Source organism: Sardina pilchardus, chromosome 3 (assembly GCF_963854185.1).
Source record: "Sardina pilchardus chromosome 3, fSarPil1.1, whole genome shotgun sequence".
NCBI lineage: Eukaryota > Metazoa > Chordata > Actinopteri > Clupeiformes > Clupeidae > Sardina > Sardina pilchardus.
Window position 1 is genome coordinate 40,226,932 of NC_084996.1, and position 12,607 is coordinate 40,239,538.

Consider the following 12,607-nt stretch of genomic DNA (forward strand, 5'->3'; position numbering starts at 1 on the left):
GATTAATAATGCAGATGAAAAACAAACACTGAAAAGACACGTGAATATTATTGAGGAAACTAGAGTATACAAACCATGACAAATCTAGGTTATAGCAGTCGATAATTAGGTTAAGTTAAACTGTGAATAAACTGACTTTATAGGTGACAATTGCCTCCTGGTAGCAACCTATACTATAGGCTACTAGAGAAGATATTTGGCTGTTTTAGCTAAAGATGCCACAATAATCACAAGAGAAGCTGCCTTTTTTATGCCTCCCTGGCTTGTTTTCATTAATCCAAAAATGATACCCCAGTGTGCATGTGTTCACATAGGCTTCTGGAACCAGCATTGTGCCATCTACCATCTAATTTCATTTTTTAAAAATCTAGCTAAAGTGTCCAAACATCAGCTGCATGTTGACACCTGTCCTTGCCAGTGAAATGCTAGAGTTGGACCAAAGGGCATTTGCTACGGTGGGTACGGGTTGAGAATGAACGTTTTGCCGCGGCAATCCCGCAGGCTGTTAAGCCGACTTTTTTCGAGGCTACGACAATGTACCCAAACAACCACCAGGTGGCAGAAAGTTTCAACTACTTAGAAATGTTATGTATAGGCTATTTTAAAACAGAGGCATGCGTTCTGTGATTAGGAGCCTGACCCGACCAAACCGAGGGGAGTCATGGACACTTAAACCTGTCAAAAAAACTAAGCAGTAATCCAACGATTATAGAAGAGATCTCACATTTACGTTTTCCTCTTCATTGGCGCTATGGCGAGAAAAAAGCTTAACGTGGTTTAATGCACCTAAACAACGATCATTGATCACCACATTTCTCTCTCATATTACTTCTCATAAGCACATAAACTCTCAAAAACTCAGACCCAAACTCCAATAATTATGGACGTTATCTGACATAAAGCATATAGGGCTATTGTGTATCCTGTGGAATAAGGTTGGCAAACAACGACCAATGATCACCAATTTTTTCTCTTATATTACTTCTCATAAGCAATAATATTAATAACTAGAAAAGCATTTCCTGAAGGAAATACCAGTGCATGGAAAGTCATTGCTAGGATTATGCTAGGGTACTTAAAGTGATTACTATGGTGTTGCTAGGCTAAATAAAGTGGTTACTATTCTATAAAAAGTGGTTACTACAGTGGGTACGGGTTGAGAATGCACCTTTTCCCGCGGGACTCCCGAAGAGCTCCCGCAGGCTGTCAAGACGATTTTTTTCGAGGCTAAGGCAATGTACCCAAACAACCACCAGGTGGCAGAAAGTTTCAACCCGCATTTCAACTGCATTTAATGATGAAGACCGCATATCCGTCAATAGTCGACTCCTTAATCTCATTTAATCATTCAAATGAAGGTGATGACTGGCGAAATTAATCAAGCGACGTTTCAATAAACATCCCTTCTAGAAACAGTCTGAGGAACCATCAACAATTTGGCTTTGTCATCTGGAAATATATCGACAGAATTTCCCAGTTCATCATGACCGCCGCTAGCATAGCTAGCAAAGCGGTCATATAGTTGTTGTAATTTTTTATTTTATTTTTTTTCTTTCCCGTCATCGATCCTGAATTTTCCGTCAACGATTCCCGGGACACCGTAACACCGGGGCGCATGAAACTTGGTGGGCATGTAGCCCCAGTAGACTTCTGCTGCCCCCGCCCGAAGGCCAAAAATGACAGTTTTTCCAACATAACTACCTGAACCGTGGCACCGAGGATGACAAAATGTTTATGGTATGTTGGTCTCAAGAGCTTGCATCAGCTTAGCTTATAACCAGTCATTTGTGATTTGCACCCCCATGGTAAAAATTAAAAATGCAATGTAATATTGCCTTAATTGCCCCTATCTTCAGATGAGATGTTATGAACTGCACCAAATGTCATGTGTATGATTAACCTGACACCCCCTGGGAATATGCTAAGTTTTGTGGAATTTCATCCATGGGGGGCTATAAAGTCTGCTAAATAACCATAACCATAAAATAAATGGATTTATGTGTTCATTCAGGACTGTATACCCATCGGCCTGTAGATGGTGGTTAAGGGTGTCACGATCTCGATTTTAAATCGAAATCGATCGAAATTACATCTCAATCTCGAACTTCGAACTGAAAAGTAGAATCGAGGATGCAGCCACACCCCCAACGTGACGTCTAGCATGTATGCCCAAAACGCAAAACCACACACGTGCAGCATCAACACTCCTCTAATTTTAGGCTGCAGCCAGTTAAAAAATGCACATCAACCTCTTGTTACTCTGAAATCACAGGTGTGGAAGCATTTTAGGTCTATGGTTCTTTCACGTCAGTTAGCCTAACACCAATTTAGCCTTCTCAACTTAGCAAGTAAAAAAACAATTTAGTTAGCCTACAGTTCAAAATGACTTTAAGGCTTAAAATGCACATTGATAAGTACTTATTCCATTAACACTAACCTTGGGTCTCTTCAGAGTGTGCACAAACATTCAAAGTATCATTCTGTGTTGCTTCATTTCACTATGTTCACATGTCTATGTTTGACTTTTTTTTTTGTTTACAACCTCACGGATGGAACGGTTTCAAATAAAAATTGCTTTCAAAATAAAAGCCCCCTGAAACAGAATAGGAAGAGGGCAAAAAATAAAAATGAATATAATAATAATAATAATAATGACACAAGGAATGCATTAATAAAAAAAGATCGAAAATCGAATCGAATCGTGGCTTTAAAATCGAAAATGAAATCGAATCGAGGATTTGGAGAATCGTGACACCCCTAATGGTGGTATTCGGTTAAGTCCGACGTCACGGACCCAGCAGCTATTTTGTGAAAAAACGTTAATTAGCGCAGCCAGACGGGTTTTGCTACTTGTAAACTTTGTCATCACCACCTTCGTTTTAGCGGTTTTAAAACAAAATTGCTAAACTTTAATAAAGTAATCTCTGTAACTATATGCAGAGCCAGATGATGAATGGGTAAAGTCCAGGATTCCGCAAAAAATATAGATTTGATTAGGTTGAGGCAACAAGTTCGTATAAGATGACAATTTTCTTAAAGGCTAGTCAGAATAGCGGAAAATAATAGTTTATTTTACTGTCTATGGAGAATAACATGTGAGTTTGAAAGCCGTTGGACCCGGAAAACTATTTATTATCCCATTATTACATCATCACTTAACACTAGAAGCGCCAAGCGCCGGTCATTTGACCGCTGACGCGTATTACTAGAAGCGCCGTGTGGGTTTGACCTAGATATACCTAGAACTGCCGGGCTGCGGTCTTTTGACCGCAGCGATTACAAAAAAAAAATCTTTTCACTCGATTAAATTCCAGGACCCTACGTTCACGACTTTTCCTAAATACGCGTGTTTTGTCACCCAGAATTTTTACATGATCGAAAGCACACCGGTACAAGCTAGTTTAGAGCTATTTTGCGCTCACTTATGTGACAACACTATGGGTGCCTCTCATTATGCCTCCTCGATCCTCGATGCTCGATCCTCGAGGGGCGTTCCCACTGATCTATAACTAACACTGGATAGACTATCCCATTGTTTCCCCCCCATCATTCTTTATGTAGATCAGTGAGGATCGAGGCATCGAGGAGCGAGGGAGGACGTATAAACGCTACATGACACGCACCCATAGTTGTCTCGCGTTCGGCCATGTTTGTCCAGGCTGCTATTCTCTTTTCTCACAGCAGATGTCGCAAGGGTTTCCTGTCAGTCGGGCATGAGAATAATATTTTACCATAAAACATATAGTTTATATATGTGCAATATGTATTATATATGTGATTTATTGTAATAACTATTTTTCATTTACATGGCATAGTCTATGGAGGCGATTTACAGCTTGGTAAAATGCGAGTTTGTTTTGAAAATGTCGCCACGTTGTTCTATTAGGCAGGCCTACATGTGTAAAAAAAAATTTCAGCTGAAATTTGTCATAGTCTATTATGTACGTAGGGCGCGTATGCCTACGTACATTCATAGTTGTATATGAAGGGTTCAGATGCAAAAGCCTCTAAATCCGTCTGACCACTTTTCTTGTAAATGAGCCTTTTGTATCAGGCTCCTATAGGGTTTCGCCTACAAATCAATATTTCAGACCAGGAAAAGAATGGTATTTAGTGAGGTTTGAAGCTAAATTGTTGAAGTAACTTACACTATATTTGAAGAGCATTCACTCACCATGATTATCTCATTTTTGACAAAAAGTGGATTTAGAGGCTTTTGCATCTGAACTCTTCATATCTTATCTTCTATTTGTAGGCTATCTTTTAAAGCTCAGACTAATGTATATGCATTTTGTTACATATTTGCTGGACTGACTGAGTTATGTCGCGTCAAACAGCTATCTTATTTCCAAATCAACAGTGTAGGCCTACTATATGTCGAGTGGCGCAGCGTTAACCCCCTAGACTGCTACGCAAGAGACCCGACATGTTGTATCTCATATTGACTGAATTCTCTGACCGTTTTTCAACGTCGACGAACAATTATTTTTTTGTTCATGGTTTTTAATAACAAACTATCTGAAATAAACGGATGAATCACAATACGGTTTACCATTAACGAAAAATAATTTCGCCAGCCAATCATTTTCTAAGCCAAATTGAGCCGCCATCTGACAAACTTTGGCTAAGCCAGTTAGACTTTTTGCATCTAAAAATAATTATATCATAGAGACACACGCGAAAAATAAACGATAGCCTAGCCCAGGGCTATTCAATTAGTTTGTAATAGGGGCCAGTTCATGAAAAGTATCACAACTGAGGGGCCGGAGAAATACCGCTTGAAATATGAGTAATTACGTACAAATGTAGATACAATAAACTACAACAGCACCAATATGGGTGTTCAAATGTTGCATTTTGTTTATGCATAATATCAGAGCCTGTCCCTTATTAGACATTCTCTGATAATATCGTTTTTTGGTGGTTATTTGTGTTTTGGGAATATTTCTGCCACAGGCCCAGACTACCACAGTGGTTTCAAACAGTGTTTAAATGAATTAAATGTGCGTAATCGGTCGCATATGTAACTCTTCTCAACATACATTTAACGTTCCCACCATTTAAATTGGATGAACGTGTTCACAAATCAATGTTACTTACAGTGGATTTGACATCAAGGCGATGGATGTGTATTAGTTTCACACTGAAACTACAGATGGTACGGGTTGAGAATGCTCCTTTCTTTCCCGCACATCGGGAGTCCCGATGCTTCGGGACTTTGTAATTAAAACTGCAACCAGAAGGGGGCAACATAGACCGCCCTAATAATATGAAGGTTCGGCTCATGGAAAAACCCGAGGACACCGCGCTGGTGACAAGCGGAGAAAAGAGACATGACGCTCGCAAAGCAACGTTTTGGTCAATGGAGAGGGAGAGAAATGCTCCGCATATCCGTCTCATTTAATCATTAAAATGAAAGTGATGACTGGCGAAATTAATCAAACGACGTTTCAATAAACCATTGTTGAAATGAATGAAAATGGCTTTAGAAAATCGCCTATAGGCCTATCAGAAGGAAATAGCCTTCAATTTAACCTGAAATACTCGAAAGGCAACCTTAGATTAATTCATGAATTCATTACGGTTACAAGACCGCATTTCCGTGAATAGGCTATTATTGTTAATGTCAAGGCGAAGACGAAAGACATGGACAAGATGGACATTTTGGCAACATTTACATGCTAGGAATACTTAGAAATGTGTATAGGCTATTTTAAAACGGAGGCATGTTCATTTTAACCGGCGACGCTGGGTAGCCTACATGTACCCAGCACTTGTTATCAAAGATTTTGTCCCCACCACTTTTGACGACTGAAAATAAAATGTATTTAACAGAAATCTCTTTAATACATGCCTATGCTTGTCACTTTACTTATAACCATAGGCTACATGCATGGAGAAGATCACGCATTTTGTAACATTGTAACAATGGATGGTCAGATATGCGATAGGGCAGTGAGGGTGATTCATTGTAACCATCAACTAGCAGGCCTAGCTCCGCAAAATAAGTTTCTAGCAACGTATCGTATGCATGTTCATGTTGATTCAGAGATAGGCATAGACTACCATAGGCTGCTGGGCGTCAAGCTATATCATATATGACAGCATTTTATCATGTGGTGAATTAATAACTAACGTCACTTTAACATGTCAGAACTTTTGATCGGCGTTTCAAGTCCATGTGCCGAATAAAGCATGGCGGAGATGACAATCTAGCTGTGGCGCAAGTGGTTGAAGCATATGCATTGAACGCCAGCGACCGGGGTTCGAATCCCATTCGAAGAACCTCTCCGGAACCCATTGTAACAGGGTGGTCAGGGCAACCACCCCATATCTGTAGCCTGACTACGCCACCCTGGGGCCTAGCGCCTCAGGGAATCTTTAGGAGATTGAGACTTTTATTGCAACCGAGCTGCACAGGTTCGATTAAGCATATGGAGACATGAATTCCTTAAACCCATATTTATTAAACAAAAGAGACAACACAGACATTCTCTGACAAAGGAGGGAAGGGCAACAAATAACGGAGGCAGGCAGAGCTTGCCTGAGGGGACAGGCTAATATCAAGGGTGATACGTTTGTACCCAACACAGCAATTCTACAGTATGAAAGTGTTAAGAAGAAATGCAGCTCTCCACAGCAAGCAACTCTTAGTACACACACGTGCAATTACTATAGTTCCCCAGCAGGTGACTAGGCCCCCCCCATTAACACTCTGCCTGCTCACAAAAGAAAGACAATGGACAAAGACAATCAAACCAAAAGTAACAGACAAAATAGTAAATCAAACATCAAACAAAACTAGAAAATGTAATTCCATGGAAGGAATTACCATTGCATGTAAATGCAAACAGGTTGCTGTGTAAGCATTGTATTAGTTAAAAAGACAATAGATGACACTAAAGGACTGAAATTAAGTTGCCAAGTTCAAACAAGAGTTGCAAGCGCTGACACTTTGTTTAGTAGCCTACTGAAGTTCACCTAGCCTATGTGCAGTTTCAATGTTCAAGTTAAATATGCACCAAAGTGTTCCACCAAATTTGTTTGACAGACGCCCGTGAGACTGTTTGTTGGTATCGCTGGAGAATTGGCAAGATTGCATTCTGTGCTACAAATTACAATCAACGTTAACTGGCTGCAAGCTTTGTGGATTTAAATATTGACATAATGTGTTGGATATAGGTTACAATGTAATGGAGGCGCGGCACGGTAGTCTAGGCCTACCCCAACAGGGTATTCCGAACCGCAAACTGGGACAGTGTGGACTTGTGCGGTCCATCGTAGGCCCAGTGTGACAGATCGTTTACGTTTCCAATGGTTGCAACGCCACCTAGACGTTCAGGTTTCACGGCAGTGGTGGACTGTATTTCAGCGTCAGATTGCTTCTAGTGTTGTAGCCTAATGTTTTCACAGATGTAAGCTATTAGAAATGAGCTTGTAGCCTTCTGTCAGAAACGACAGAAGAATGCTTAAACGTGCAACTGGCGACTGATTGTCGTTAGCTAAATACAGTAGGCTATAACGTTACCCAGAGCTAACCGGTTAGCCTAGGACAAGCCGATAACATTCAGGTTTAGCGCAGCTGTGATATTAGGCTAGGCCTACTTCAACGTTAGACCAGATCCTTGATTACTGACAGCTGAGCACTGACGTAACAATTAATCTTTGCCGCCAACGGGTCTCAACGTTAACTCTATGGGAATTTTAAAATCTTTTATCGTAAATATCTCTACAAGTATAAAGTTCACAAATGTGAAAAATATATTGGACTAATCTCCGTTACAAGACCTCTGTAGGAGTGTTTGAATGACGTCAAACGGTTCAGTGGTTTTAGTGTTATTATTGGTCGGAAGAAGAATAATTATCCCGATAATAATAATAAGAAGAAGAACAGTGATAACAGTACATTGCATTTAACATGCAATGTAACTAAATAAAGACAAGACAGCAGCCTGACCAACTGTAGCAGTCCGGAGAAGCAGGCAACATCACCCCTGCCGTGGTCCGGACAGGCAGGGCACCCAGCTACAGTACATAAAACGATAAACATTAACCACAATGACAAAAACTAATACAAACAAACACTCAAAAAGATTGCATACCAGGGGCCTATTGCACAAAACTAGGATAAGGGATTAACCCGGGATATCTTGGTTATCCTGGCTCAATTTATCCGTGATCCAGTTGCACAAAAGCGGGATAGGGGGCAGCAGGATATGTTATGGTATAAGTTACCATGGCGATTTATTCTGTGGAGCTAGCCTGCTCCTGACCAGGCTAACATCCAAGATAAGTTGATTCTCATGGTAATTACATTATCTGATTGGTTCAGCTAGCTGTCATTCAAATGAGACCTCCACGTGATTTTTTTTAAAGAGCTGTAGATTCCATTTATATATTATTTGCTACATGCATTTACTCGCAAAACACAGCAGAATGTCTGCCTAATACCATATGGATGTCATTTAAATTATGGTGGCCTTATAATTAATAACATAGCCTACTCGTTGTTTGCTTCTTTTTTGACAGATGTTTGATGAATAGGCTGCTGTAGGCTAGTAGTGGAAGTGGAGGGGACATTTTTCGAAGGTGTTTTCAACTAAAGGCTGGCTTACATTGCACGATTTTGGTCTGTTTTAACAGTCGCCGACTACTTTTCCAAAATCGGGAAATCTTGCCAGTTGTACTAGAATCTCGGCGCGCTCCCGTCATCTAAATCGTTTAGTGTAAGGTGCCAATCTTAGCGGTTTTAAGTCCGTCGGAGTCAGTCTTTTTCTAGTTTTGCCGTTACGACAATATCAAACATGTTTGATATTATCGTAAGTCTTTTCAGTCGTGGCTCATGCAAATAGTGACGTGAACATTAAAAACCAATAGTGACCTCGGTCGACGAACACGAAAACGGAAGGGGCAAAATAGGCGACAGCTGTAGCCTGTATGATTATTTGTTATTTCATTTCTTATAATTTATTAGTCGGCTATTCTACGTGACAGAACAACTCTATATCTGTTAGTGATGTCACACTATCAAACAATGCTGCAGAAACGCGAAAAAAATACTTTGATATGAGTAGCCTATCATGTGAGTTCCTGTTGATGATGACGTATAGCCTAGTGCACGATGGAAATAATTTGAAGGAATCTAGCAGCAGTCTTGTAAATAGTGACCACAGTCTTTGCAAAATCCTAATCTGAGACTGGCTTGTGACTAGTCTGTGACTAAAAACTCAATGAATTGTCTTTAGATGTGAGAGGGTCTGAGACTGTAGTCTTTCAAAAATCTTTTCCAAATCTTTGCAAAGTCTGGCAATGTAAGGTAGGCTTTATTCGGCTTTTAAGACAAATCCACTGTTCCACTGTTGCTAGCCACCAAGCTCTTTAAATAGGCTGCACTTGGCCAGTTAACCAATTAAGGTCACTGCCCCGCCCCGCGTTAGCCAATTGACAGGCCAGAGGGAAGACACAGGGGCAGCAGTCAGTCCATCCTACTACACCATCAAGACAAAAGGCGTCGTTTTATTAAAAGAAATGAAAGATTTTCTGTTTTGAGATTCTTTTTATGTTTGCGATGTCTGCTGAAAAGAAAAGTTAATATGTTAATTCGTGGTTCAGCGCACACTCACACACATTTTTACATTGACATAGTGTCGGGCTCAAGTGTCTCCTCAGTGCCGCATATAGGTAGGCTATAATGTAGTGAACTGGTTAGACGAGTGTGGGGGAGGGGGAATGATCGCACAAGACAATTGCTCTTCATGAAATGGATCTCACAGACGGCTGTCGATTTTTAAATGTAGCCTACTACACCACTTGCGAAATCGGACGTGGCACATAGCCTAATTATTAGGCTACTGGATTTAATATAGCAAATCCATAGACAAATCCATAGACTGTTCATCCTATATATACAATAAGTATAAAATCCGACAATCCAAAACGATAACGAGATCTCCCAGAAACGAAAAACAAGTTTGTTGAGTAGCCTAGTCCTTCCAACAATCTCAGCTTTTGCGTTTGATAGATAAAAGGCATCCTGTCCTGCTGTATTCCAATGAGAAAAAAAACATCCAGGTACGCGGGTCACGGTAATGCAGCATGCATGAATCTCTCTCTCTCTCTCTCTCTCTCTCTCTCTCTCTCTCTCTCTCTCTCTCTCTCTCTCTCTCTCTCTCTCTCTCTCTCTCTCTCTCTCTCTCTCTCTCTCTCTCTCTCTCTCTCTCTCTCTCTCTCTCTCTCTCTCTCTCTCTCTCTCTCTCTCTCTATATAGAGCTGGCTTAACAAAGTTTTGTGCGTTATATATAGGCCTAACGCACAAAACTTTGTTAAGCCAGCTCCATACATAACAATAGCTGCCGCGCGCTCTCCCCGGCCTCCATTTAAACTAAGGGCAAACCCATTCATTCGTGTCCAAAAAATATTGTCAGTAAAGATACGTCATATTACCAAATGGCGAACCTCGAAAATTATTTAGGATATAGAGCCGTGTCCATTACGCACTACAGTTATTTTTTAGGCTATTGTTTTATTTGAGTGTTTTTATCTACCATGGCAAACATAGTTGAAACGTTCGCTCTAAACTTATGTATTTCCAATCGGCTTTCACAATCAGCTACAGCTGCGCTGATGATCACCATATATATAAAGCAGTCTATACAGGACTGCTTTCACTTCCCCGAGTCGCGAACGCAACATGCACAACAATATACCGATATTTAGCAAACACATGTATTTCCAGCTCTCAAAACCGATGAGGTCCAGATCTCAGTGGCCTCATAGCTGCCTACAGCCATGCATAGTAGGCTAAAGGCTGGCTTACATTGCACGATTTTGGTCTGTTTTATTAGTCGGCGACTACATTTCCAAAATCGGGCGGAAATCTTGGGAGTTTTACTAGAATCTCGGCGCGCTCCCGTCATCTAAATCGTTTAGTGTAAGGTGCCAATCTTAGCGGTTTTAAGTCCGTCGGAGTCAGTCTTTTTCTAGTTTTGCCGTTACGACAATATCAAATATGTTTGATATTATCGGAAGTCTTTTCAGTCGTGGCTCATGCAAATAGTGACGTGAACATTAAAAACCAATAGTGACCTCGGTCGACGAACACGAAAACGGAAGTGGCAAAATAGGCGACAGCTGTAGCCTATATGATTATTTGTTATTTCATTTCTTATCATTTATTAGTTGGCTATTCTACGTGACAGAACAACTCTATATCTGTTAGTGATGTCACACTATCAAACAATGCTGCAGAAACGCGAAAAAAATACTTTGATATGAGTAGCCTATCATGTGAGTTACTGTTGATGATGACGTGTAGCCTAGTGCACGATGGAAATAATTTGAAGGAATCTAGCAGTCTTGTAAATAGTGACCACAGTCTTTGCAAAATCCTAATCTGAGACTGGCCTGTGACTAGACTGTGACTAACAACTCAATGAATTGTCTTTAGATGTGAGGGGGTCTGAGACTGTAGTCTTTCAAAAATCTTTTCCAAATCTTTGCAAAGTCTGGCAATGTAAGGTAGGCTTAAGCCAAATAATAGCCTTGCCAAATAAGTCATCAGTCACACACCCCTAATCGCGGGGTTGACCTGTTCCTTTTACACTGAGCCCCGATGAAAACAACCTCCTTGGCGGAGATAATAATTAGGTCTATCAAATTTAAATCACACTACGACAGGTATACTTGTGTGATCACGCAACACAAGAGAGCATTTAGCGATGGGACAGTTGTGAATGAGTGCTTAACACCCTGGAGTCTAAATACCCCCCGGGGGAGTTGAAAAACTGTTCCAAACACACATCTCAATCTCTGCTTTTATCATATTATAGAAACACCATTAGAAACCTTTAATCAACTCGTTTTCAAATATATAGCCTATGTTTTAAGAGAATATGGCAATGATAATGGCACTTTCTAAAAACAATAAATTCTTAGGACCTAATTTCACTCCATGTCTCGCGGACCAGCAGCAGTCTCCACGTTTCGCGGCCCATAGTTGAGAAACGCTGCATTAAAGTGTCATTAAGTTGTAGGCTATATGTTTAGTGTTTTCTTTGTGTGTTTCTCATTGTAGTGTGTGTGCATTGAGTAGTTCCTTAAAATACGGAACAAAGAGCGTCCCGTAGGCTATCTGTTCAATACAGAAGAAGACTTTAAAGGAACACGCCACCCCAAGGTGAAATTGGGTCACTCCCCGCAGTCCCTAGAGTTGGATGAGTGAGCCAAAGCGTTTTGTAGCCGACCCAGCCACTGTCCTAATCTAGAAACGCCCCGTTAGCCTTATCTTAGCATAGTCGCTGTATTCCAAAGTGTCCAGTTAGCATGTCGTTGCAAAAGTGAATAAAATAACTCAAGATTTTTTATAATTATTTCTTGTAACCTGTATTCACATCGAGTGCAAATACCAATGCAAATTCACACGAAGGTATTTACTAGACCAATTTAGATGTGGAACTATTTTCGGGCATAGCACCGTCAAAGCACAGCTGCCAGGCGCAAAGACACCACCAGCATCTGAAAACCCTCAACTTCCGTCAATACACTAGCGTGACTACAAAGTTTTCTGCTACTAGGCAGTGACAGGTGGGCTTTTTCTAAGACACCACGC